The following is a 27,602-nucleotide window of genomic DNA, read 5'->3' as shown; positions in this document are numbered from 1 at the left end:
CTAGTAATATTACGGAGTAAATGAGATAGGGAAAATCATCCACAGAACTGATTTACCCACTATCTGTCCACCGGATAATGTCGGGTACATTAGCCCGTATGTTGTTATCCGGAAATTGTATGTATATGTCAACTTCTCTTAAAAATCCTTGGCAGGATTCAGGTTTTCCTCAAATATCTTGGATTCTATGACAGATACTGCCAAATAGTTGATATTAGCCTTGCTTTCGCCTTATGAGGTAGTTGACTTCTGTATCGAGCTGCGTATGATCCTCGATCGAAGTCAGTGTCCTTGATTAATTAATTCAAACTCTAAATGCACTTCCCTGTGTATTTTCAAATGTATTATATTATTTACATATTTGTATCCAGTTCGGTATAAGATGAGATAATCAAATTGGAACGTTAAACATATTTTTAATTTGAAAGTTTTTTTGCATGTCACTATTACCTATATGTATGTAAACAAGTAATTTAATGCAAGGCCTACAAGACTATAAACAAAGTTCAACGCCTTAGGTAAATAACAAGCACATCCCGGATCCTGCTGACGTGAATTTAGTACGCCGTAAATTATTTCTCTTATATCTGTCAATGGGCATCATGAGACGCTCCGCATATTACGCATTTAAACGCTGCTTTACACCGCGAACGAGACGTGTGGTGAACGCCCAGCATTCGCTAATATGTTAATTTCAAATCCTGGATAATCAACGCTCAGACTAAAAGCCATCGGGAATTCGAGATTACGACGTTTGTAAACTTATCTCGTCTTCTCGTTAGCTGGCGGGACGAGCTCACTGAATACGTAAACGTGTCATTCATGATTAAGCAACCGTTCGGGACGTGACTGTTGACAAAAACACGCCCCGAGACAATCCCGGGGACCTATTGGAACCAAAAATTACAAACAGAGGCCACGATATAGGCTAGTTTGTTGTATCTTATACTATGTATGCAGTGACGTACTGAGGGCGAATGATTTTATTTAAATGTAACATTACAAAACATTATCGGATAAAGCGATTTCTATGTAAGATAATTTTACAGTAATAACAAAGAACAGCTTTAATTAAAAGAATTAAAGTGAAAAGACAAATTTCCTAAATAACTACAACTGAATTCGTTAAGCCTAAAGAAAAACAAACTCGTGTGCTTATAGTAAGTTTATATTTGTTTATGAATTTTAGGATCGTATCAATGGCGAGCCGACGCGTGGTAAACGACCCCGAAAATTGTCCGCAATTTGTACGGTTCAAGGGTTCCCGGGAATAAAAAGGAATGAGACGTTTGTCACTTAGTATATTATTTACTCGCGGACAGTAAAAGTGGGCAAAAAATCGGCGTCTAGCGGGTTAGTGGAGTTTAGCTGAACGCAGATGTTTCGCTATATTTCCCTAACGACCTATTACAAGTATACAGCCTCGCTTAAGTTAGCAGTGCGAGATAAATTTGTAGCTGGGCCTGTAGGATTTATTATCTTCGCCTAAAATTTATATTTAGTGCACGTTATAAAGTTTTACAACGTTTTTATTATTTAGTATTCATTAATATAGATGTTATTTTAGTTTCATATCTGAAATGCTCGGTTTTAGTACCGCAAAGGTTTTTATTCAAATTTTATGAATTTTGCATTAAAATTTAAAACTCAGTATACAATTTTAATATTAATGCATTTGACGGCGTTAACGATATTTATGTTATATAGCACGTGCAATAGGAGTGACTCACACAAGCCAGGTGCGCCGGCCGTGTCATTCCACTCGTAAACAACAGCTGCAACAGAAGTGACTCATAAGCCAGCTGCGTCGGCTAGTATAAGAAGGCGGAACGTGCCTTGAAATGAACATCATTCCGATAGAGGCACCCGTCACGTGCGGACGTGCCCATCGACCACTCGATCGCCCGGCCTTTGTTCGCCCGGCTTTTGTTAGCCCGGCCATTGTTCGCGCGGCCTGTGTTCGTGGTACATCTGCCGACCAAGTGTATTTTTTTTTTTTTCCTGGAAGTTTTTATTTGTTTTGTTTCCTTTCGTTATTTCTGTGTTCGTGTTACATCTGCCGACAAACTGCTTTCCTGGAAGTGTTTAATTGTTTTGTTTCTTTTTGTTATTTCCGTTTTGTTGTGTTTTTCTTTGTCCTGTAGTAATCGTGCCGCATCGCCACCTGTGTTCAATAGAACCGCTCAGGTCCGAGAAGTTGGGGCCTCGCCGCAAGGCGAGTGTCTTCAAGACCCGGGGCCGCCCCACCTGGGCACTCAGCGATCATGGACGCTGTGTTCGCGGAATTCCTCCGACTTCGTCATCCACAGCTCGCCTCAGAGTTTCTGGCTTTCAAGGCCAATCACACTGCGAGCTCTCTCGAAGACTCCGCCGTGCTCGCTGCTCCTGCGTCGCCTGTACCTGCGTGCAAAGCTTCTGCATCGAGCACCGCAACCTCCGTCGTGCCTGCCGTTCCCGCGTCGCCTATACTGGCGAGTAAAACTGCTGCGTCGTCCGCCGTGGCCACCGTTCCAGCTGTGCGATCATCCGCGGCCTCCGTCGCGCCCTCCAAAATACCTGCTCGTAGGTCACCGGCGCCCGCCTCCTCGTCCTCCGACTCTGACTCGGAGATGGAGGTCGACCTCGCCCCCGCCTCATCGACGGATGGATTTACCCTGGTACAAAAGGGTAAGAAGCGTGCCGCGGAGTCTCGAGCTCCCGCGGCCGCTAAAATTAGCAAAGCCGCGAACGCGTCGCGCCCCCGCCCCCAGACTCCAGTTGCGCCTCCAGCCCGTGCCAGTCCGTCGCCGCGTCCGGTGGCACAAAATAAAACCCAGTCCCCTCCTCCGGTAATCCTTCAAGAGAAGGCAGCTTGGGATCGAGTTTCCCTGGCCCTTAAGGCCAAAAATATCAATTTCACGAATGCCCGTAACCTCGCGAACGGCATTCAAATAAAGGTGCATTCATCTGATGACCATAGGGCCCTCACCTCTTACCTCCGTAAGGAGCGTATAAGCTTCCACACTTATACGCTTCAGGAGGAGCGCGAACTCCGCGTTGTAATACGCGGAATCCCTAAAGAGTTAGATGTAGAGCTCGTAAAAGCCGACCTGTTAGAACAAGGCCTACCAGTGAATTCTGTGCACCGTATGCACACCGGTCGCGGTAGGGAGCCATATAATATGGTTCTAGTCGCTCTCCAGCCTTCCCCCGAGGGTAAGAAAATCTTTAACACACAGACCGTCTGTAGGCTCTCTGGTATCGCTGTCGAAGCCCCCCATAAAAAAGGCACTCCTAGCCAGTGCCATAACTGTCAATTGTATGGGCACTCTTCCCGTAACTGTCACGCGCGCCCCCGATGCGTCAAATGTTTAGGCGATCACGCCACGGCCCTATGCACTCGCGATCAAAAAACCGCGACGGAACCGCCTAGCTGCGTCCTGTGTCGAACACAGGGTCACCCCGCAAATTACCGCGGATGCCCCCGAGCCCCGAAAATAAATCGCCGCGTCGCCCGCCAAAACCGCCTCCGAGCTTCCGGCCCAGACATCAAAGCCTCGGCACCCTCTGCGTCGCAGGCTAAGCCAGCGTTCGTTCCGGCGGCGGTGCCCAGTGTCTCGGCCTGGGCGAAACCGCTGCCGTACACGAACACGGCTACAACTCCCTTCTCCGCGATTCGTCCTGCCCCCGCGACTCGTCCCTCTCCCGCGACTTGCCCTCCGACCGCGTCCGAAAATCTCGCTTTAGCTATCGACTTCTTTCAGTCGATCAACTTTGAGCGCGTTAACGCTTTGGGCGACGCCATTCGCGCTGCCTCCACTGCACAACACTTTATCGCCGTTGTGCAGGAATACACCGACGTATACGCGTCATTAAATACGTACGTCCTCCCCTCACTCCGCCGGTAATCAATGGCGTATATAAGTAGAATAAAGCCCCTATCCGTAACGATAGGATTTTTTAACGCTTACGGTCTCGCAAATCAACGTGATCAGGTTTCTGACTTTTTGCGTGACCATCAAATTGATATCTTTTTAGTGCAGGAGACCCTACTTAAGCCCGCGCGCCGTGACCCTAAAATCGCGAACTATAACATGGTCAGGAACGACAGGCTCTCTGCCCGTGGTGGTGGTACCGTCATTTACTATAGAAGAGCCCTGCATTGCGTCCCGCTCGATCCTCCCGCGCTCGCTAATATCGAAGCATCAGTGTGCCGAATCTCACTGACGGGACACGCGCCGATCGTTATCGCGTCCGTTTATCTTCCACCGGATAAGATCGTTCTAAGCAGTGATATCGAGGCGCTGCTCGGTATGGGGAGCTCTGTCATTCTGGCGGGCGACCTAAATTGTAAACACATCAGGTGGAACTCACACACCACAACCCCGAATGGCAGGCGGCTTGACGCGTTAGTCGATGATTTCGCCTTCGATATCGTCGCTCCGTTAACCCCGACTCACTACCCGCTAAATATCGCGCATCGCCCGGATATACTCGACATAGCGTTATTAAAAAACGTAACTCTGCGCTTACACTCGATCGAAGTAGTTTCAGAGTTAGATTCAGACCACCGTCCCGTCGTTATGAAGCTCGGTCGCGCTCCCGATTCCGTTCCCGTCACGAGGACTGTGGTGGATTGGCACACGCTGGGCATCAGCCTGGCTGAATCTGATCCACCATCGCTCCCGTTTAACCCGGACTCTACCCCGTCTCCTCAGGATACCGCTGAAGCCATAGACATCTTAACATCACACATCACCTCGACATTAGATAGGTCATCGAAACAAGTTGTAGCGGAGGACTTCCTTCACCGCTTCAAATTGTCCGACGATATTAGGGAACTCCTTAGAGCTAAGAACGCCTCGATACGCGCCTACGACAGGTATCCTACCGCGGAAAATCGTATTCGAATGCGTGCCCTACAACGCGACGTAAAGTCTCGCATCGCCGAAGTCCGAGATGCCAGATGGTCTGATTTCTTAGAAGGACTCGCGCCCTCCCAAAGGTCTTACTACCGCTTAGCTCGTACTCTCAAATCGGATACGGTAGTAACTATGCCCCCCCTCGTAGGCCCCTCAGGCCGACTCGCGGCCTTTGATGATGACGAAAAAGCAGAGCTGCTGGCCGATACATTGCAAACCCAGTGCACGCCCAGCACTCAATCCGTGGACCCTGTTCATGTAGAATTAGTAGACAGTGAGGTAGAACGCAGAGCCTCCTTGCCACCCTCGGATGCGTTACCACCCGTCACCCCGATGGAAGTTAAAGACTTGATCAAAGACCTACGCCCTCGCAAGGCTCCCGGTTCCGACGGTATATCTAACCGCGTTATTAAACTTCTACCCGTCCAACTCATCGTGATGTTGGCATCTATTTTCAATGCCGCTATGGCGAACTGTATCTTTCCCGCGGTGTGGAAAGAAGCGGACGTTATCGGCATACATAAACCCGGTAAACCAACAAATCATCCGACGAGTTACCGCCCGATTAGCCTCCTCATGTCTCTAGGCAAGCTGTATGAGCGTCTGCTCTACAAGCGCCTCAGAGATTTCGTCTCATCCAAGGGCATTCTCATCGATGAACAATTCGGATTCCGTACAAATCACTCATGCGTTCAACAGGTGCACCGCCTCACGGAGCACATTCTTGTGGGGCTTAATCGACCAAAACCGTTATACACGGGAGCTCTCTTCTTCGACGTCGCAAAAGCGTTCGACAAAGTCTGGCACAACGGTTTGATTTTCAAACTATTCAACATGGGCGTGCCGGATAGTCTCGTGCTCATCATACGGGACTTCTTGTCGAACCGCTCTTTTCGATATCGTGTCGAGGGAACCCGCTCCTCCCCACGACCTCTCACAGCTGGAGTCCCGCAAGGCTCTGTCCTCTCACCCCTCCTATTTAGCTTATTCGTCAACGATATTCCCCGGTCGCCGCCGACCCATTTAGCTTTATTCGCCGACGACACGACTGTTTACTATTCTAGTAGAAATAAGTCCCTAATCGCGAAGAAGCTTCAGAGCGCAGCCCTAGCCCTAGGACAGTGGTTCCGAAAATGGCGCATAGACATCAACCCAGCGAAAAGTACTGCGGTGCTATTTCAGAGGGGAAGCTCCACACGGATTTCCTCCCGGATTAGGAGGAGGAATCTCACACCCCCGATTACTCTCTTTAGACAACCCATACCCTGGGCCAGGAAGGTCAAGTACCTGGGCGTTACCCTGGATGCATCGATGACATTCCGCCCGCATATAAAATCAGTCCGTGACCGTGCCGCGTTTATTCTCGGTAGACTCTACCCCATGATCTGTAAGCGGAGTAAAATGTCCCTTCGGAACAAGGTGACACTTTACAAAACTTGCATAAGGCCCGTCATGACTTACGCGAGTGTGGTGTTCGCTCACGCGGCCCGCACACACATAGACACCCTCCAATCCCTACAATCCCGCTTTTGCAGGTTAGCTGTCGGGGCTCCGTGGTTCGTGAGGAACGTTGACCTACACGACGACCTGGGCCTCGAATCAATTCGGAAATACATGAAGTCAGCGTCGGAACGATACTTCGATAAGGCTATGCGTCATGATAATCGCCTTATCGTTGCCGCCGCTGACTACTCCCCGAATCCTGATCATGCAGGAGCCAGTCACCGTCGACGCCCTAGACACGTCCTTACGGATCCATCAGATCCAATAACCTTTGCATTAGATGCCTTCAGCTCTAATACTAGGGGCAGGCTTAGGGACCCCGGTAACCGTACTCGTCGAACTCGACAAAGAGGTCAACGTGCAACCTAACCCATGCATCAGCCCGCTGAGTTTCTCGCCGGATCTTCTCAGCGGGTCGCGATTCCGATCCGGTAGTAGATTCATTCGCGAAACAATTGCTCTTGAGTTGTTAGGTCTCCTTCGGAGGCGCTCGGGCAGTTGTTAGCAAATCCCACCCCTCTTGGCTGAGCCTTTGCTCGCCCACCTGTCCTGGTGAAACTGGAAAGGCCTTCGGGCCACCAGTAAACTTTCAATAATAAAAAAAAAAAAAAAAAAAGAAATGAACATTCGTTGGACTGCGCTTGCCTGGTGCACTTACTATATCCTTGTTACGTTGTGTGATTCAGTGACTGTTGTACGTACTGGTTAAAGTTGGACAAGTGTTAAAGTGAATTGTTAAGATAACATATTGTTGATTAAATCAGGAATCAAAAGTGACATCGTTTTACTTGGTGTTCAACAAGAAATATGTCTACCCTCAAGTTTACACATTTATATTTTAGTATTATATTATTGTACTGTTCTTGATGCGTATAGGACCGAGCTCACAGTTCAGATGACGTGAAATCGTTATCAAAGATATAATGTAAATGCCGCAACTCACCTTGAGACATAAGGCCGGGCCGATCTTTCAATTGAATAATACATGCCGCCACGCACAAGAAAGTGCCTGTAAGCATGAATAAGCAGAACACCAATAGTGGATTTATTAATATCATTTAATTACATTGTTGTAATTCCATGAGAACCTTGCCGAATTTTAGAGGAACGACAATGTCGCAAGCGCGGCAAAAACACTAAAAATAATTTGAAGTTTACGCAAATATAGCTTTAATTCGGCATCTAATGTACGTCTTATTTTAATCTCACCTTAGTCAGACTCACTATGGTGACAAAGTGACGAGACCGCATGCCTCCCCGGCATTACTTCACAGTTTATTTTCGTATTCCGTAGCCTCCAACCCAAGCACGCCCGAAACAAGGTAATCCTTTATTCGGCTTACTTATCTCTTAGCGCGGCGAACTAATTTATTAGTCAACTTATACAATACGGACGGATGGCTGCCACAAGAGAGTCGCATTTACATAAAACTTTCACGTTTATAGCCAAGGGTCACGTCTGAATGTCTAAACATTGTGCCTGAATGACCCCCGAGCGGGACAGTTTCTAAGTACAAAAATGTTTCGGTTGCATGCCGAAGTTTTGTGTTCTTGGTCTCCGAATGGTTCGTTTGTCAACCTATTTTCGGACGCTTATGTTACAGGAGTCTGGTAAATAAAGTCACAAAGTGTTTTGTTTTTTTTTCCTACCTAAGCTGATAGCCTTGAGAGACTATTTCAGCGTAACTTTAACTAGTAGGTGAGCTCACGGGGCTCAAACCGGAGTGATGCTAACACTTACCGTAGCAAGAGTAGTGCTGCGCAGAATCTAGCACCGGATTGGAAACGCGACTCACTGAGAAGATCCGGCAAGAAACTCAGTGGGCTGTGCCTATGGGTTAATTCGCTTGTCGAGCCCTTCGTCGCAAGCGACGGGTTCGACGAAGACGGTGACCGGAGCAAAGTGTACTGATGAGCCCGCACGGATGTGTACCGTTCTGTCTATTCCTACGCGAAACAAGTTTGTAGAGTGGATTAGCCATCATATTATTTTAATGCGATACAAATGAGACTTTGACATTCAAGGTGGGTGACGCCATTCATGCTGTCGTTGTTGAAAGGTTACGCTAAGCACTTACTTAAATGTATTTATTTATTGAATAGATGGTTGTACGAAGTCACGGCGTATCCGGTATTAAATTACTCGTTTTACTACGGTTACCGGAAATACAGAAAAACGAATGTAAAAAGTCTTATTCGTCGACTGTTATCGTTTCGGCATTTTAAATTTAAAACTTTAGCGTAAATGTTGTAATGCATATTAACGAACCAAAAATGAATGAAGTAAATAAAAGACCATTACAAAAAAAAGGTCCCCTCCCTATGGCACGTTAAACTACTAAAGATATGACACAAGGAGAGGTGACATCTGGCAGACAGCCGATCGTAAAACTCATGCCAAATCCCTATGCAGAATTATAAGAGAGCCGGTTGCGCCGACCCTGCATACTGTAGACTAAGGGCAAGAGAAAGAAGACCTGATGACACATAGACAATACTAATAACAATAGACAATACACACGTGAATACTGTCACCCGCTTCGAGACATGTCTGAAACTCAATTGTATAGGCTTCGAGTGACGAGTGAATTAACCCATAGATACAGCCCACTGAGTTTCTCGCCGGATCTTCTCAGTGGGTCGCGTTTCCGATCCAGTGGTAGATTCTGTGAAGCACTGCTCTTACTAGGGCCAGTGTTAGCAACACTCCCCGTTTGAGCCCCGTGAGCTCACCTACACGTCAAGGAGAAGCTGATATAGCCACTCAAGGCTATCAGCATAGGTAGGGGAAAAAAAGTGGAAATGGGTAGTATCCTCGGGTGCTACATACTCGTACGGGTTCATATGACGTCCTACTACCGCTCAACATCAGGTATCCCGTAAGCTTATCTGTTTGTTGATAATTACCGTAGTCAGTGAATAAATAAAACATGACCGCCTCCACCTATCTATAATAGAGGTTGTTTTTCGTTATTTTTTTTACAATACTCACCTTAATTAGTTCTCAGTCCTTGCAATTTATGGATAGCTATTAGTAATATTATTCAAGACCAGGCTGTACAAACAGATAAAATAAATGTATGCAACTAAAAAAGATATGACAACTACAAGAAGCTATGACGGGTTGTTCGGAGATTCAACTTCAGGAGGTACACAAACAGAGAAACATTTTGACGATTATAACCATTTTATCAACTTCGATATATTTTATAGTAGATTAATTCTGGCGTTACGAACACTTTGAAGTTTTCGTTTATAAAAATACTAGCGACCCACCCTCGCTTCGCTTCGGAAACTGTAATTTATTATTGATTTTTCCACTATTTAATGGATGTTATTATACATATAAACCTTCCTCTTCAATCACTCTATTAAAATCAATCTATTAAAAAAACCGTATCAAAATCCGTTGCATAGTTTTAAAGATTTAAGCATACATAGGGACAGAGAAAGCGACTTTGTTTTATACTATGTAGTGATTATACGTGGACATATTTTGACTATACAAGTTCGACTATTTGTAGTCGTAACCGACAGTGATAACGACATCTGAGATCTAAATATTAATATTTAATTCACCTAAATCAGAATTTGACCAAAATTTCTTCACAACACACAAAATTTATTTAAGCATGTGTTTTGTGTGTACGTTCTTTTTTGTGTCATAATTTTTGGATGTGTTAGTTTTCTTTATCATATGCAAAAACTATGTTCTAAATAATTAGAGTTTGGTAAAAAAATAATATTGATATACAAGAAAAAGGAGAAAGTCGGTTGATCACTTAAATGTAACAAAAACAAATCAAGTGATTAAAGCCATACCAACGGATTACGTATCAAACAATACATTAATTGCTTCTACGCATTTGTAGCCTACAAATACATAAAGATGCATCAGCAATATTGTTTATGGTCGTGCCGTAACGAACTCTACCCTCATATTTTCACAAACCCTTTCGTTAGATAACAGGTAATGTTTTGTTGACAGATAAGACTGAGCCAAGTCGTGTTCCGCCACAACGTAATTCGGCGGCTTTGAAAGTCTACGTGCCTACAGTCTAAACAGGACCGTAGTTGAGAAAAATTAATAACGTCCACAAATACGATTTAATAAATATCTAAGAAATATTTAGATCAGAATTTGGTGCAAATCGATTTGTAGATTAAGCACCAAGGATTTTTTGCGGGGCGCTAATGTTCCATAGTATAGTTATTAGTAAAATTGCTTAGTAGTATATTATGTATAAAGAATATACGTATTATGAATAGTAAGCTTTTCGCCAACGTTGCCCCTGAGAGCTTCTTTGTGTTTTTTAGTTAATTTTATATTCGATTGTCTGGTTGCGGCCCTGCAATGAGCTGATAAACCTTTGTCTGTTTATCTCTCCTCGCCACTGGGCCCACGTTACACTACAATTAAAAATCTACAGACAATAAAATATGCTTCTTTGTTAAAGAACGAGACTGGCCGACTTTTGCAGCTTTAAAAAAAACCTCTAATATTTTTTCCTCGACAAAACAAGGTTTAATGAAATGATGTTATTTAGAATTCATCGCTTGTAGGCTTTTGCAGTTAACATCGTGGGTTTCTTATTCTTAAGCTATGACAAGAACACATAGGCACGATAATGTAACCATCTTGAATCATGAGGTCAAAATTTCTCTTGTGTTATAATAACTACTATCCTACCCGTCAAATTGACTGGATTGTGTCATAAATAGGTAGAATGGTGAATTAAAAATCTACCCCGCAATGACGCTTGCCCAAACGATATTGGAAAACAAGAGGTGGCAGCGGTGGCAAGAGGCAGGAGGAACCGTCTTGGCTATACCCCTGGCATTGCTGATATCCATGAGGTGGGTTGCAGGCTATTCTATCTACAAAGACAAAGAAGTTGTTCTAGCTCTTGAACATTATTTGAATAGAGATGCACGTATTTTATAAAAACTAGACGTAATTATTTATAATAATATAATAATATAGGTGATTATTAACTAACGAGTTCTAATGTACCATGATTTTCACATTAAATAGCTTCTCGATGCTTCCAGATCTAGTGAAAAAAGTGGTAAAAGCCCGTAAAATAATGGCGTTTATAATGTTCGTGATTATAAACGCGAAAGCGTAAAACAAATAGACACCAGTCGGCCTCTGCATACCCGACCGTGACGGTGCAACCCGGCGTCACCCGAAACATGTTTTGTCGAAGCCTCCGAATTCAATATCGGTGATTTTAGGGCTCTCTAGTACCATCCTCGTCGAACTCGTCGATTACGACGAGTGAACTAACCCATAGGCACATCCCATTGAGTTTCTCGCCGGATCTTCTAAGTCGCGATCCCGATCCGGTGGCAGATTTTGCGAATCACTACTCTTGCTAGGGCTAGTGTTAGCAAATTCTCTCAGGTTGAGCCCGTGAGCTCACCTACTCGTCCGGGCGTAGCTGAAATAGCCTCTTAGGCTACCAGCGAATAGGTAAGGAGAAAAAAAGTAAAAACAAAAATAAATCGGCCTTGGTTGCCACGATGACTGTCTAAGAATTGTGGAAGACCGAGCAACTAGGGATCCCGCTGAAATTCGACAGACGTTTAAATCCGTAATGTCCACTCCTAACACATTCACGCTTCAATGCAAGCTGTAACATTTATCCCTCCTTCGACAAAAATGTAAGGTTTTTTTGCTTTGCATTCAAAGAACATCACCCATAAAATAAAAAAAGATGTCTTGCTGTTTAAGTTGTATAATTTTTGTATAAGCTGCAAACACGATCGTCAAGTATTTTAGTCACCAGACTAAGTATATTAATATAATACAACAGAAAAAAATCTCACTAGACGAGTTTCGGAAAATGCTAATTGATAACACGACGGTTTTATCGTGTAAACTTGGAAATGTTTTTAGAACTTAACAGGATGTACAAAAAGCAACCTACGTAAAAACAAGTCCGCAAAATGGTTCCGTAGAAAATATAAATTAAAATTATAAAAGGTAAAGAAAACACCGTTTGAAAACGAAAATAATCATTTTTTCTTCTCCTGATCCTGGCCAGGGCATACGGGCAAAATTATATTTTATATTTAAATATTTTTATTTTTCTATTGCATTTGTAGGCAGACGAGCGTACCACCTGATGGTAATTGATTACCGTTCCCCATGGACTTCAGGCCAGGGGCAACGCCAAGCCATTGCCTACTGTTTAATACTCGCCACAATCCTCGTTTGAACAAGGATATGTCATAGCGCTCGGAAAATACCGTGGAGGGGAGCTCATTCCAAAGCCGGATGTTATGTGGCAAAAATATATCTGGAAACGCACTTTGGATGACCGCAATGGCTCCAGGTAGTATGGACGAACTCTACTCCGGTGATAGGCGGTGCGATGGTAAAAACGAGATGATGGTATCATCTTAAACAATTCCTTAGAGGACTCCCTATGGTACATACGGTACAAAATACAGAGGGAACTGAAGTCCCACCGAAGACCCAGAAGTTCCAAACGATCCGTAAGAATGGGATTATCGACAATCCGAGCGGCCCTCTTCTGTATGGAGTCAAATGGAATGTTAGCTGGTATTTGGAAGCCCTCGCCCAGAAGTGGGAGCAGTACTCCAGCCGAGGCCGGACCTGTGCTTTGTATAGCAAAAGTCTTTATCCAGGCGTGAAGTACCGCTTCGCTCTGTTAAAGACTCCCAGCATTTTTGACGCCAACTTGTCTTTGCCCTGCAAAATTCTCCGAAATTGGACATTGCTCGATATATCGACCCCAGGTATCCCAATACCACTCTTGGAAGGCTGCAGGGATACTCCGTAGAATTGCGGCACCATGGCAAAGGGGTCCTTCTGCGCAGTGAACACGCAAACTTGTGTCTTCAACGGGTGGCATTGAACTAAGTATACTTAGTGAACTATATAATCTGTAACTTATATCATCTGTTCTTCACACAAACATTAAAGTAAATCGAACATCTCAAAGTTATTGAAAACTACTTTAAAAAATTCCATTACGTAGATAAATAGATACAAATCAAGCCAAGCAAATCTTTACTATGAACAATAGCTATCATCTATGATCCAACATCGAACTCATTTCAGCCTTAGTGGTCACGGTAAACTAACGATTAATAATTTTATTTCTATGATATTAAACACGGCCAAATTAATTATTATGCAGTTTATCGAATCGCACCATTTAAATTGTATTGTCGCATCATACTTTAATCCGATTGAGGTTAAAAAGGATGTTACGTAATTTAATTTTAAATATAGAACTCGCATAGTTTAGGGTACGTGGTTTCGGCATAGAATAATATAGAATATCCAGGCCACTGAGGGACTCACTGGAGAACAGACAGAAGCTTTCTTGAATACTTTAGGAGGGTACTCCGATCGCCAACCGGCTTTTACCGGTGGCAGATAATTTTTTTTTATTGCTTAGATGGGTGGACGAGCTCACAACCCACCTGGTGTTAAGTGGTTACTGGAGCCCATAGACATCTTGAGATATAAGTTCTAAGATCTCAGTATAGTTACAACGGCTGCCCCACCCTTCAAACCGAAACGCATTACTGCTTCACGGCAGAAATATGCAGAGCAGTGGTACCTACCCGCGTGGACTCACAAGAGGTCCTACCACCGGTAATAAACCACCAGGCATAATGTAAGCCTGCACGTATAGGTACCACGGTCTTACCAATTTCGACCGCGAACCAGTAATGCATTCCGGCTTGAAGAACAGCTCTTGACGGTGGATGGCGACATTTACGTAGTAACGTCTATACACTCCGGTAACAAATTATCCTCAATTCGGCCGTGACCATCAATCGAAGTAATAAAATAAAGTACTTAATTAGTATGTATGTAAATCAAAGAATGTCGTTTTGGTATCTTCAAAGATGATCTCTCAAATATTTGGCTTCAATAGTTTATAATAGATAATGAATGTCTTAGTAGAAAACGAAAAAAATAATAATAACAATGCTAATAAAATAATTTCAATGCAAAAAACACCGAGACTGGTTCACGAGGCCTGATGCAGGTTTACAATATAAATAGTACATTCTCTCAGATACCGTGTATCCCTCGTATGTTACGCACGTGTGCAATATGAACAAAATAATATTCATCGCTTTAACTATATGTATTTACGAAGTTTATTCGTATGATTACGTTAATAAATATGATGAAAACAATGGTGATAAGAAAGATTCTGAATCTGAAGATTATTGGGGTGATCCGGAAAATTTAGAAAAGCCATCGTACAACTTAAACGAAGCCCCGGAACTGTTCAAGAAATTTATTACGGACTACCAGAGGCAGTACAAAGATGAGTCCGAATACAATCTGCGTTACACTTACTTCGTGCAGAACTTGAAGGACATTATTGAACTGAACGCTAAAAACAAACATTCCTCATCTGATATAAACATGTTCGCGGACTACTCGCCTTCTGAATTGGCGTCGCTCGGATAAAGATTGACAAGGTAGGTAGTTTTTCTTTTATTTTAATTTCATTAACTACATATTTTATATGACTTTAAAACAATTCGCAAAAATTCAGTTTTCGCTGGTTTTATTGATCATCTTCGAAGCGCGGTAAATTAGGGTATGCAAACTATTTAAAACTAATAAAACATAAATGATAAAATTATTTTGTCTATGACTGTTTCATAGGCGTGCATAGACAAATCGGTGAATTTGAAAAGCTGGAATTTTTAAAGAATTTTCCTATCGTTTCATAGACTACTAAAAATATTTTAAAAACAAGCATCCTTCCCTTAAGGGGATTAGTATGGAAATATCTTACACAATGCGTTTTTTTTTTTGAACCTTCTTTTATATTAAAATTAAAAAAAAGGCTAAAAAGTTATTTATTTATTTATTTCATTAAATGATAAAAAAATCAGAACTCTATCCCTTATGGTATGTGCAATACGGTGATTACGTTTCAATTGAGAAAATGTATTCCTTTGGCGAATTCATATGAAACATATAATACGTGTCTCTCAGAACTTTACGTTCCATCTTTGTAAAGTTTCAACGAGATATTTAAAGAAGCTTAATCTCACGTCTTTTCCTGTCTATATATCATTTCCGAAGTTTCAAATACTTATCAATTTTCGTAGTCACGGACAAACACTCGTCTATGATGCGTGAAAATCGAAGAAAATACCAATAAGGTTATTTACAAAAAAATCTATACATCGACCGATTCCCTGAATGTCCCTATGGTCGTTTTGCAGCTCAATATAAGTATATCTATCGTATTCAATGACAATCCATCGCGCAATCGTACCAAAAAATTTGTTACACTTGGGAAAACTCACTTAGTGCACATTCGAATTATTTATCTCATTTCTATAACTATTACCGAATGTACCTGCATTCACATAACGTAATTGTAGAGGTGTCCGCGACCTGTAAAATAAGATACATGATTACCCTTTTGAAATATGAGTATGCCGAGGTTCCAATCCGGCAATCGATTCTATCGAAACACGCTGTTCGCTAAAAGATAAGACGCCCGGAGTAATACTATTAGGCGATGCGGCTATGCCGGTACTAAAATCCCGCCGGTGATTACCAATTTTTCTAAGGGAATACGTACTTCACTAATTCACAGGAACGAGTTCCATGATGAAGAAATAACTTGTGTAATAAACATCAAACTCGCAAACATTAGAATTTATGTAAAGATTATACAATGGACGCTTTGTGATAATTGTGGCCTCCACTAAACACTTAGCACTTGATGCACCGTGAATTCGTACACAAGTGTACGCCATGAATTAAAAAAAAATTAACATTAACAACTTCTACGATTATGGCACGATATCGTTTACTAAATTTAAACCAGTATTTTTTTTATTTTTTCCACAATTACTCGTACTAAAGTGTATTGATTGATCCTCACGCGAATGTAGCAGTATCCTCCCTATTTTTTGTTCCAAACATTTTTAAATGCGTTCAGGCTTAAAAAAGCAATGCCACCAACCACCACCCGTAACACGTGCGCCCCAGTACTAGCGGTATAACTTTAAAACAAAGTAAAATTGTGCTATCCGGGGGCGAGTGAGGCAAAGCTCTCCTCACTACGCAGAAATCCGCCGCCGCCGAGCAGGGGGTCGGGACCGGGGTCTCGTCCGTAACCCGGCCCCCTAAGAGCTTCGGGCTCCACCCGTTTTGTGCGGGAAAGAGCCTAGGCGTGGGGCGGCGTGGTAAGCCGCGTTCCCCCGACCGCTCCGGGGCAAGGTGTAGCGCGGCGCCATCAATGCGGGCTCTTGGCCCGTCGACTGAGGGAACCGGCGGTCGTGTCGCTGGCGGCCGCCGGTCCGGCGTCTGGGGGACGGCGGGATGGATGTAATATGCTCTGCGTAAACGCTGTCCCGCCGTCTCAATAGCTCCGACTGGGTTTCCGCCCGGTCCGGGGTAGGGCGCCGGCTGTGAGCGGCAGGAGTTTTTAGTGAGGTTCAACTCCCACATACGGGGATCCGGCGATTTTCTCCTGCGAAAAAAAAAAAAAAAAAAAACTGAACCTGCGATACTTTTAAAGACGTTTTTGTAAGTAAATAGTTTTTTCTTTTCAAAAAACATTCAAAACGTTTTTTATATATTTTTATTGCCCTAGTAAGCAGACGAGCGTACGGCCCACCTGATGATGAGTGGTTACCGTTGCACATGGGCTTCAGCATTGCTAGGAGTATAGCCAAGCTGCTGGCTACCGTTAAGTACTCTCCACAAGCTTCGTTTGAAGAAGGACATGTCATAGCGCTCAGGTAACACCGTGGAGGGGAGCTCATTCCAAAGCCGGATGGTACGTGGCAAAAAAGATCTCTGGAAACTCCCTGTGGATAACTCTACTCCGGTGGCGGGCAGTGCGATGATAAAAACGATATGATGGGATCATCTCAAACAATTTCTCAAAGCACTCCGCATGGAACATACGGTACAAAATACAGATGGAACTGAAGTCCCTCCGCAGACCCAGAGGTTCCAAACGATCCGTGAGAATAGGATGGACGGCATTCTTCTGTATGGAGTCAAATGGAAGTAGCTGGTATTTGGGAGCCCCAGCCCAGAGGTCGAAGCAGTACTCCACGCGAGGCTGGACTTGTGCTTTATAAACAAAAAGTATTTGTCCAGGCGTGAAGTACTGCTTCGCTCTGTTGAGGAATCCCCACATTTTGGATGCCAACCTGGCTTTGCTGCAAATGACTCCGAAACTGGACATCACTCGAAATGTCGACTCCAAGTATCCCAATACTCGTGCAACGTTGCAGGGATACTCCTTGGAATTGCGGCGTCATAACAAAGGGGTCGTTCTTCGCAGCGAACGCGCAAACTTGTGTCTTCAACGGGTTGAATTGAACCAGGTCCAATTCGCCCCACTTGGAGACTCGCCCCAGAGAGTTCTCCACTTCAGACACAAACTATAATACCTGGCAATTGATCTCGCACGGTAACAACACAACTAATAATAAACTCGATTACGGATTTACGCTATGCACACAAAGATTAATTACTAGAAATACACGAAAACGGTGAAAGTAAGCGGCCCTAATATATTAGAATTATATATGAATAGAATTGTTTTTTTCCCTATTCGATGGTAGCTTAACGAGCTATTCCAGCTAATAATTACCTATATATTGGACATTATGTAACGTATTTAGTAAAGATGGATTTACACTTTAAACATAATATGAAATTCCTATACTTTGTTGTTTATCATAACACTTTGAACATAATCTCCAGGCCCCTCTTTTCACGGGGCTTCTGGGTCAACGTCCAAGCGCTTCTAAACCCATGTAGCCGTCTGGTTTCTGCTGGTTTACCAGCCAATAACGATTGCGAAACGATAAAATACCCGCATGCATTTGCAAGTTGTGAGAAAAAGTCAATTCTAATATTAAATCCTTTGGACAAATGCAAAGGTGTTCTAATGAGTTAGATAATCCTTCGTTTATAATATTAGTACATTAAACAGAAATGCTATTGTAAAATTTAATAAAATCTATACATTAATACGCGAAGCAAAAACTTTGTACCCCTTTTTACGAAAATTGCGCAGACGCAGGACTATGACATTTCCCACACTTATATAGATTATAGAGAAGGAGTACAGAATGTTAATATTTTTTTCAAGTTTGCATAAAAATACATTAAATCAATAAAAAAAACAATATACACACTGCTCTGTATTTTACACAACACATATTTTACAACTTTTGTTATTATTTGTTTAACAAGATTTTGTTATTTAAAGACCGTGGTCAAATCGAGAATAGATTGATATTGTTTGTCTTTAATATTATTTGTCTATAGTGTAGTCTTGGCAAAATTTGTGATGATAGAACCATAATAATGATCAAACTTATAATTTCAATTACATATTACATACATATTATATATTATACTGGGGGAGCACTAGTAAATATTACAACGACAGAGAAATCATTGATAAACAGAGAATAATCAGGCTTACTTGCAACATTTCAACGATATCGCAAGGATATCGGAGCTAAGTTCCGTAATCCTCCAATAAAATGCAACTATTTATTTCATTACGTACGTACGTACGTATTATTATTATGTGCTTTATATAAACATATTGTTCTTTATGGTGATTTTTGCGGCCGAGATGTAAAACCTGTTTTGATAACCGATGACTTGATAATTTTACTGTGGGAATGGAATTATTATTTTTCAGGGACATTTTTTTCTCTAAATGGATAAACGAGAATTGAGCCAATATGTGGCTTTTCTGGACTACTTGGGCCCGTTTAGATCACAATGTGATATAACAGACCCACGTTGAAACAAGAACATCAAATATCAATTGTATTGTTTAACGAATTATTATTTAAATTGTGTCCATAACTGCTTCACCGTAGAATCAGACAGGTCAGTTGTACCGGCCAAAGCGAGCTCAAAATCCTCCAACTACCAATAATAACCAATTATAATAAAACAGTAAAATTGGTATTCTGCGTAGTTTGACCGATAGATTTTAGTTATTTTGTCTAAAGACAGCGTTGAATATGTCCAATTAAGCCGCTTATATTTTAAATTTAGACTTGCCATTTGATATTTAAGATAATCCGGTTGTTATCGAATCCTTTTTATTTGAACATATATCATTTTCTAACAAAAAATTTAATTATGGTTTCGATGAGTTTGGGTTTTTTTGAATGATTAAATAAAAATAATATCTAAGCATAAAACAAGAAGATGGTTGAATGTGAAGGCCATGCAGGCAGTTTTTCTTTTTAAATTTTTATATCTTCGTCCCAAATAAGATTACGATGAATAGCTGTCTCTTGAACACATTATAAATGGAATAGATCTCGCCAATCCAGGATCGAGATACTCTAACGAGGCCACATTAATAATGCAAGTTAAAGAATTTTGCATAGGGACGCTTCAACCGAACGGAAGGGTCCATAGAGGCGGCATAATGAATTAAATTAGGTTCCACTGATAACCTCCGTACGCAATCTCGGCTTTCTACGAAGCATACACGGGATTAAAGCCGATAGATTTGGTTACATTTATGAATTTATTAAAATTATCTTACGTTTGCCAATATCCAATACATAACAAAAACTATGCCAATTAAAAACTGTCAGCTCTTAATATTACCAATGATATTGATTATACTTGATTGTTTAAACAATAAAATTATTTTACAAAACACATTTAATTGCTATTAGGCTAGGTAGATGAACACATTATTCAAAACGCTCGGAAGAATAGACGTCTTATCTTCCTAATTACTTGTTCATATCGTCTTACCTGTGCGTTAATTAATCATGATCACATCTATATCTATACTAATATTATAAAGAGGAAAGATTTGTTTGTTTGTTTCGAATAGGCTCCGAAACTACTGGACCGATTTGAAAAATTCTTTTTCCATTAGAAGCCGACATTGTCCCTGATGAACATAGGCTACTTTTTTTTTTTTTTTTGTTTCCTGTGTATTGTAATGTTTCCGAAGCGAAGCGAGGGCGGGTCGTTAGTGTAATATAAAATGGTATATTGTTTCAATAGATTGGTATTTTTCATTCCTTTTACAACAGTTAGAGTAGCCGGGTTTGACTAGTAAGCTGTAATAATTATTATTTCTTGTACACAAAATCGAAACGGCGTTGTAAGAACGCTTACATTCAAACTAAAACGCGAATTCGCGGTGGATTTTGTTCTGCTCTAGCTCAGAATCCGCTCTATCACTAGTACTTGTTGGCGGGTTTGTTTGTTACACGATGCTATTCCTTCATAATGAAAGTAATTCGTGTCAATGAGTTCATAAGCTACGTATTTGATTAGAAAAATTAGTAGCAACCTACATGATTTGAACATCGGTATAGCCACATCGCTGGATACGAATGAACCAAGGGTTTTGTCCTTTGAATGAAAAGCCATAATGACTTTCTTTTGTTAATTCATTTTTATTTTCATTTTACCTGTCGGTGTTTTGAATACTCGTAATATATCAAACAGTATCAAACAGTCGTTCAAATTTAAATAGTTATGAGGTATGATATAATAATATGATCATGATAGTGACGTATATTACTAAGATGTTGGATAATATTTAAGTTACTGTACGTACCTCAAAAACTTACTATTAACAACTATTTGTTTCTTACTAACAGAATATTAATATTACGATTTAAGTCAGATTGAAGTTGGTAAAAAAATTTAATTTTGTAATAAAATGACGAATTCTACGATTATCAGTTACCGCAAAAAACTTTTTTTGTTGCACAGTTACCAAGTTAGAAAAATAAAGTGACCTTGTTCGCTTATGTCCTAACGTTTTCTAAGTCCTGTAATCGTAGACGTTGGCGTCTCTTTACACCGCTTCAGGCGTAGAGGTATTTTCGTACGATTTAAAATTGTTCCACGGGGATCACTTCAAAGAACGGTGGTAGGGCGTATTGTAAGTCCACACACCCGTGTTCCCTCGGCGGTATGCTCGTCTGCTTTCTAAGGCAGTAAAAACCTTTTCTTACCGTGACAACCGTACGTGTCGGTCTGTAGGGTAAGGTAGGTATATGTTTTATAATATTATTGAGGCTTCATCACATCCCATTGTGACCTTCAATAAACCTATACCTATCTAGTTCACAAATTTTCACAGCAGTATCACTTATAGTTGTGCCCAGTGCTAAATCTTAACCGATCAAGAACACACATAATCTCGTGTCAGTTTCTGATAAAATATGACCGATTCTATCTCTTCGACGAGAGGAGACCTTGCTAATGTCAAGTGGCCCGTAGCCCGAGAGTTATGTGCATAACGCCTGCTCTGTGATTTATCTCGTTTCAGATTCGGTGACCCATACATATGCATGTATGACCACAAGTCAGTTCCATGGAGTTAAAAGAAAAATGACACAAGTTCGAAAACCCTTTTTGGATTTAATAGCAAAGTTTCATTATGGCTAAATGAAGTACACGTTCTTATTTCTGCAAAGTTTTATAGTTTATTGCGTCGCGCGGAAGGAAATTCGACGTCGCCCTAAGCACGTCATTACGGATCCTCCCGATCCATTAACGGTGCTTTTAGACACCACAAGCACCAGTCACCGTCCTCGCCGAACCCGTGGCTTGTGACGAAAGGCTCGACGAATAAATTAACCCATGACCCATAGACACAACCCACTGAATTTCTCGACGGAATTTCTCAGTGGGTCGCGTTTCCGATCCGGTGGTAAATTCTGCGAAGCACTGTTTTTGCTGGGGCTAGCGTTAGCAACACTTCCGGTTTAAGCTCCGTGAGCTCACCTACATGTTAAGGCGAAGCTGAAATAGCCTCTCAAGGCTATCAGCATAGGTAGGAAAGAAAACAAAAAGGAAGGTCATTTTACGTCTTGCTTTCTGCGCAATGTGGGACTTTCTGTATACTCTTGAACATTTATATTGCGAATTCGACCTCATGTCAGAAGGTGATTAGCACTTCATGCAGCTCAAAGAATGAATGTAGGTAGAATACGATTTATCCTAATCATGCTACAGAGTTATTTTGATAAATATGATACAGCCTGCATTAGACCAACTCATCAATCGTAAAGGATTTTCTAAGTCGTAAATAACTCAGAATTGTCAAGTTTCGGAGTTATACTCCTTCCTGGTTGAGGGAGCACGTTTTAACAAACGGTTTTTCGACCGCCATTGAAGAGGGGTGCCTGTTTCATTTTCAGGATTTATGTGAAACTTTTTGTTCTGTTTTGTTCGCAGATTCGAACGCTGACACCGCAGTGAAGAAAGGCCCAGTGAAATTAATTAAATACATCATTAAAAATAAAAGCTCGTCTCATTCTTTTACTTTTATACCTGCGATAAAAGAATTACGTGATTGCTGTGAGTTTTTAGGTTAATACATTTTTGGTTTAGATCTTATGCCGCAGCGACACTGACGCTATGATGGCTATAGACTCCAATTGTCACTTTACGCCAAACAAGCCGTGGGCTCGTTGATCCGTCTAGTTTTTTTAACGTAATATACTATAAAAAAGCCCTAAGATACACCGGCGAAAGTTCCAATTGTTTTAGGATTAAGGAGCGTTCTTTTCAAACGGGCGTAAAACAGTTCACGTGTGTGCGGGCTTTTTTTATCCTATCACCAATAAAATTCGTTTTAACAATATACATTCGACCTCTGTGTGTTCGAATTATCATATATGTTTATTTTGCGAAAGGAACACTAACCTAAGTTACAAAACAAATAAACTATGTAAGTAAGTACGAACAGGTATCCAATGTCCGGCCCAATGAATAACAAAGTAGAAACATGTTAAGCAAGTTTACTGAACCGTATTACGTTAGGAACTCGACCGACTGGGAGGCATCTAAGTACCTATTGTTAGTTACTTCTCATCAAAAGGTACGCTCATGCGTGACTGTTGATGTAGGACGTGATAGAAAATAAGAGATAAAGATCACGCAGCCTAGTGTACCTAAGTAATTTCTACAGATGAAAGGTTACATACGCAGTTTATTTTCCTGATTTTATATAGTTTTCTGATTTTGCACAAATTCTCGGAATCTGTCAATTGTTCGCTGACTTCCTATTTTTCTTCCTAACTAATTTCAACCGTAACCACCTCCTACTTATGCTGATAGCCTTGAGAGGGTATTTCAGCTTCACCCTAACGTGTGTAAGTGAGCTCATGGGGCTCAAGCCGGAGTATTGCTAACACTGACCCTAGCAAGAGCAGTGCTTCGCAGAATCTACCACCGGATCGGAAACGCGACCCACTGAGAAAATTCGGCGAGAAACTCAGTGGGCTGTGTCTATGGGTTAATTCGCTCATCGAGCCTTTCGTCGCAAGCGACGGGATCGACGAGGACGGTGACCGGAGTCGTAACCACCAATATCCATGTTACGTACTAGAGTTAGGAAGTATTATGATATAGCACAGGCACAAAACCTATCATTCATGCAATATGGTCTTAAGACTGGATAGCTGCTATTTCAATTATATCTGAACAAGACTCTGGCAAAATTAAATTATTTCGAAGACTTGGTCAGTTTCACTAGTGAAGCTTACAAAGCCTTCAAAGTTATTAAAATAAATGGAATGAGCGAAGAGCTAGGCTAAAATGATATTCAATTTGGTGTGATACTGAGCATAAACAAAAATATATTAATTTTAGTCGATAACTTAATTCTGAGACAAATTATAATTGTAATTAAACCGATAGTGCACTGGCCTGACTGTGCTTACGAACATCTATGAGCAACGGTGAACACCACCTTAGGATAAGGCATATTTTGCTTACAAAAACAACAAGAACAATTACCTATAAAAACTAACTATCAGAAACACAAAGAAGAATTCGAAACTGTTAATTTCAAAATATGAAACCTTGTTGCTTTAAAATGTAAATTAAAAGAAAACGAAAGAAACACATATTCAGCATTTGTATTCTAATAATTTACGTAGCTATAACAACATTTACAGACCATAACTTAGTTGAGTTTTTCCAAGTCATTCAATCCCGTTTTTGCAGGATATCCGTCGGAGCTCCGTGGTTCGTCAGGAACGTCGACCTCCATGACGACCTGGACATAGAGTCCAGCAGTAAGGATCTGCAGTCGGCGTCGATGCGCCACTTCGATAAAGCGGCACGGCACGAGAACCCTCTCATCGTGGCTGCTGGTAACTACATTCCCGATCCTGCGGAAAGAATGGAAAGCAGTCGACATTGCCCCAAATACGTCATTTCGGATCCTCCCGATCCACTAACGGTGCTTTTAGGTACCTCAAACACCGGTCATCGTTGTCGTCGAACCTGTCGCTTGCGACGAAGGGCTCGACGAGTAAATTAACCCTCAGACACAGCCCACTGAGTTTCTCGCCCAATATATTACCATTTCAAATAAATCAACTTTATTTCATGGCACTCCATTTTTCATTTAAACTTTAAAATATTTATACGTACCTAGGGGCTCAATGAATTTGGGCCCCTTTTTTAATTTTCGGAATGTGCATTGTAGGTGATGGTTTGCTTAATAGATATAAAATAATTAATAATTGGGAATTTAATTGTTAATAGTCATCGAACAATTAAATTAATTAATCTGAGCGATAAAAATAAAGATATCTAGTAAGAGGGGCCAACTTAAGGGTGATCATCTGTTTAATTAATTATAAATAAATAAAAGACGAACAAATATTTTTTACATTCGAACATTAACGAACAAATGACGAACAAATAATTCAAAATAAAAAAAATCCGAAATACAAAAAAGGGGCCCAATTCAGTGAGCCGTACCTAGGTAGGTAGTATTTGAATGAAAATATTTCTCAACACTGGCAACAATGAGATCACAAGAAGCCAATTGCCAAACTAAAAAAAAAGAAAAAGAGCAGTACCTATCTAGCGAACCGGGTAATTTCAATTTATTAAAACTGATTGACTTGACAGTATTAGGAACATTGACGGGATAGCGAGTCAAAAATACATTTTTATTGCATTATGATTAAGCACAATTTACAAATTTAATGTTTTGTCAGGTCTTGAAAGGCCTAGCCAGTAAAAAGTATCTCTGAGGTAACTTTGTTGTTGTGGTCCTAGAGTACCTCATTGGTACATAGGGTCCTCCACAAGCTGTTTCCACTTCACCCTGTCTTGCACTTGCTCCTTAACATCACTCCATGTCAGGCCGGCAGTCCTCATCTCCCCCTCCACGGTACGTCGCCAAATGTATACGGAGCAACCAGGTTTTCTCCTGCTACACGGTTGCCATTGATAAGCCATCGACGCTGTGTTGACTCTACTGAACCGTAATGCTATCTAAAGGTAACCTTACATAAAACTTAATTACAAAGTGTCCATGTAAAATCATTTAATAAGTAACAGATATAACTGTGCGCACTTGCGCTAATCGTAACGAGAGTATTTGTTTATAATATGTATGTATATATTTATACATGTATACTAAAATATATATATATATATATATATATATATAAACTTCGGTATACTGTATTGTTTTGAGAGTGATAGTTATGTATTTTAGAAAATACTAAAATATATAAGTTAAACATCTAAGTTAAAATGGTAACGTAATTTAATACAGGTACATATGTAATTAAATAATGACATAAAAAGTAAATAATTCTGAATTGGAAAATGGAATTATAGGAGGCTGTCATTTTCAATGTTCCATTTCCATGCTGTTGATCAATAATTTTGTTAATATTATAGCGCTTCTTTTCATATTTGGTAAATTAGCTACAGTAGCGCCATCTTAAAATCATTTTAATTCGGGGATGCATAAAACACAGAGAGTCCTCTGTAATATATATATTTTTTATAAATAATGTAATATAATGGTATCTTTTTAACTGTTTAAATGTTCGAATGCTCGTGAAAGTGTACAATTTTTTTTTTAGAGATTATTTATATATTAAATCGATTTTTCCCCCAAAATACAAAACTTCGGCTATAAAGTATAAAAGTAGTCGTGGGTCGGACACATTTCTTTTGTTTACCTCAAACAAAAACCAAAAAAACACAGCTGGAGAGTTAACAAATATCGCACAGAGTACTTCTCAGTGAAATTTATTTTTTATCTGTGAAAAAAGAATGTTTATGCGTGGAAGTGTCTACTCTACTGTCTACATTCCAGTTTGAATTTTTTGTGAAAAGTGTGTTTAAACCACTGATTACATATTAAGTACTAGACGTACTAGTTGTAATTTTAGTGTCTCTTAAGAATGCTGTTGATATGATACACTGAGCGAAATTTACTGAATATCGAAATTTCATATCTATTTTCATTCATATTGAGTGAATCTGATTTAGGTAAGCAATTTTAGTTTTTTTAAATGTTTTCGCATTAGGATATAATTTAATTTTATGAAATCTGCATAATAAAATATGTATTCTATCGTTTTATTCAATAACATTGTTTTATGATACAAAGTAATCAGATATTACAAAAATATTTAACAATTTTTATTACTCTTTAATTTGTTTTATCTTCTACAAAGTAGTTATTATAATTTATATTAGATAGATTTTGTTGAAAATTAGGCTGCACAGCAAGTAGTATTATTCAAATACCCTCCCTCAAAATTGCATTATTTCAATAAATAAAAAAAAGTATACTTTAATATATTCTTAAACATTAAAGGGATATAATAAAATGAAGAATATTATAATAAAAAATACAGTAACTAACTTTTATTTAAAATATGTTTCAAGCCAATTTTTTTCCATGTACCTGAATCTAAAGATTAAAATCATTGAATTTGAAATGATTTCTCCCCGTTTCTAGTTTTGTTATCTAGAACAATCATTTTCGATAAATAAATTAAAACAAAAAATATTTTAATTTTTATTTTAGCATCCGTCATTCATTTTATTTATAAAATTTATTAAACTGTTAACTGACTGACTCAGAGAAGTAATAGTTAACGCTTCTGACTGTTACACCGAGGGTAGTAGGTATGATTCCCACATCTGGAAAACATTGTGTGATGAACATGAATGCGTGCTCGTTGTCTGGGTTTGTATTATATATATATTTAAATATATATAAGTATGTATATAAGGGAATCCTAAATTAGTGTTGGATAACCACATGTAATTTGTTCCCAGTTATTATTATTATTATTAAAATGGTTATACTATATGCAGAGCTCAAAGAGATAGGTAGATTTTTTTTAAATATTTAATAA

At 40.4% G+C, this 27,602-nt stretch overlaps 1 protein-coding gene and 1 non-coding gene across 3 annotated transcripts in view; both read left to right on the top strand.

The window, feature by feature from the left end:
- Positions 1–14,092: 14,092 nt before the first annotated feature.
- On the top strand, positions 14,093–22,716 carry LOC101738364 (uncharacterized). Its single transcript, XR_009975396.1, has 2 exons — positions 14,093–14,885; positions 22,648–22,716. It is a non-coding gene; the product is annotated as an uncharacterized LOC101738364 (transcript).
- A 3,511-nt stretch (positions 22,717–26,227) lies between these two features.
- LOC101738233 (sodium-independent sulfate anion transporter) overlaps positions 26,228–27,602 on the top strand; it is a 40,873-nt gene continuing 39,498 nt past the window's right edge. The window contains exon 1 of one of the 2 annotated variants that reach the window (XM_004932418.5): positions 26,228–26,724. The gene's annotated coding sequence lies outside the window, so the exon portion shown is untranslated. Of the gene's footprint in view, positions 26,725–27,273; positions 27,431–27,602 lie in introns of those variants that run through there. The other variant, XM_062673370.1, reaches the window with a different exon arrangement.

Source organism: Bombyx mori, chromosome 17, assembly GCF_030269925.1.
Source record: "Bombyx mori chromosome 17, ASM3026992v2".
Taxonomy (NCBI): Eukaryota; Metazoa; Arthropoda; class Insecta; order Lepidoptera; family Bombycidae; genus Bombyx; species Bombyx mori.
The sequence above is the reverse complement of the archived record's forward strand: the minus strand, read 5'-3'. Positions and strand labels throughout refer to the sequence as shown.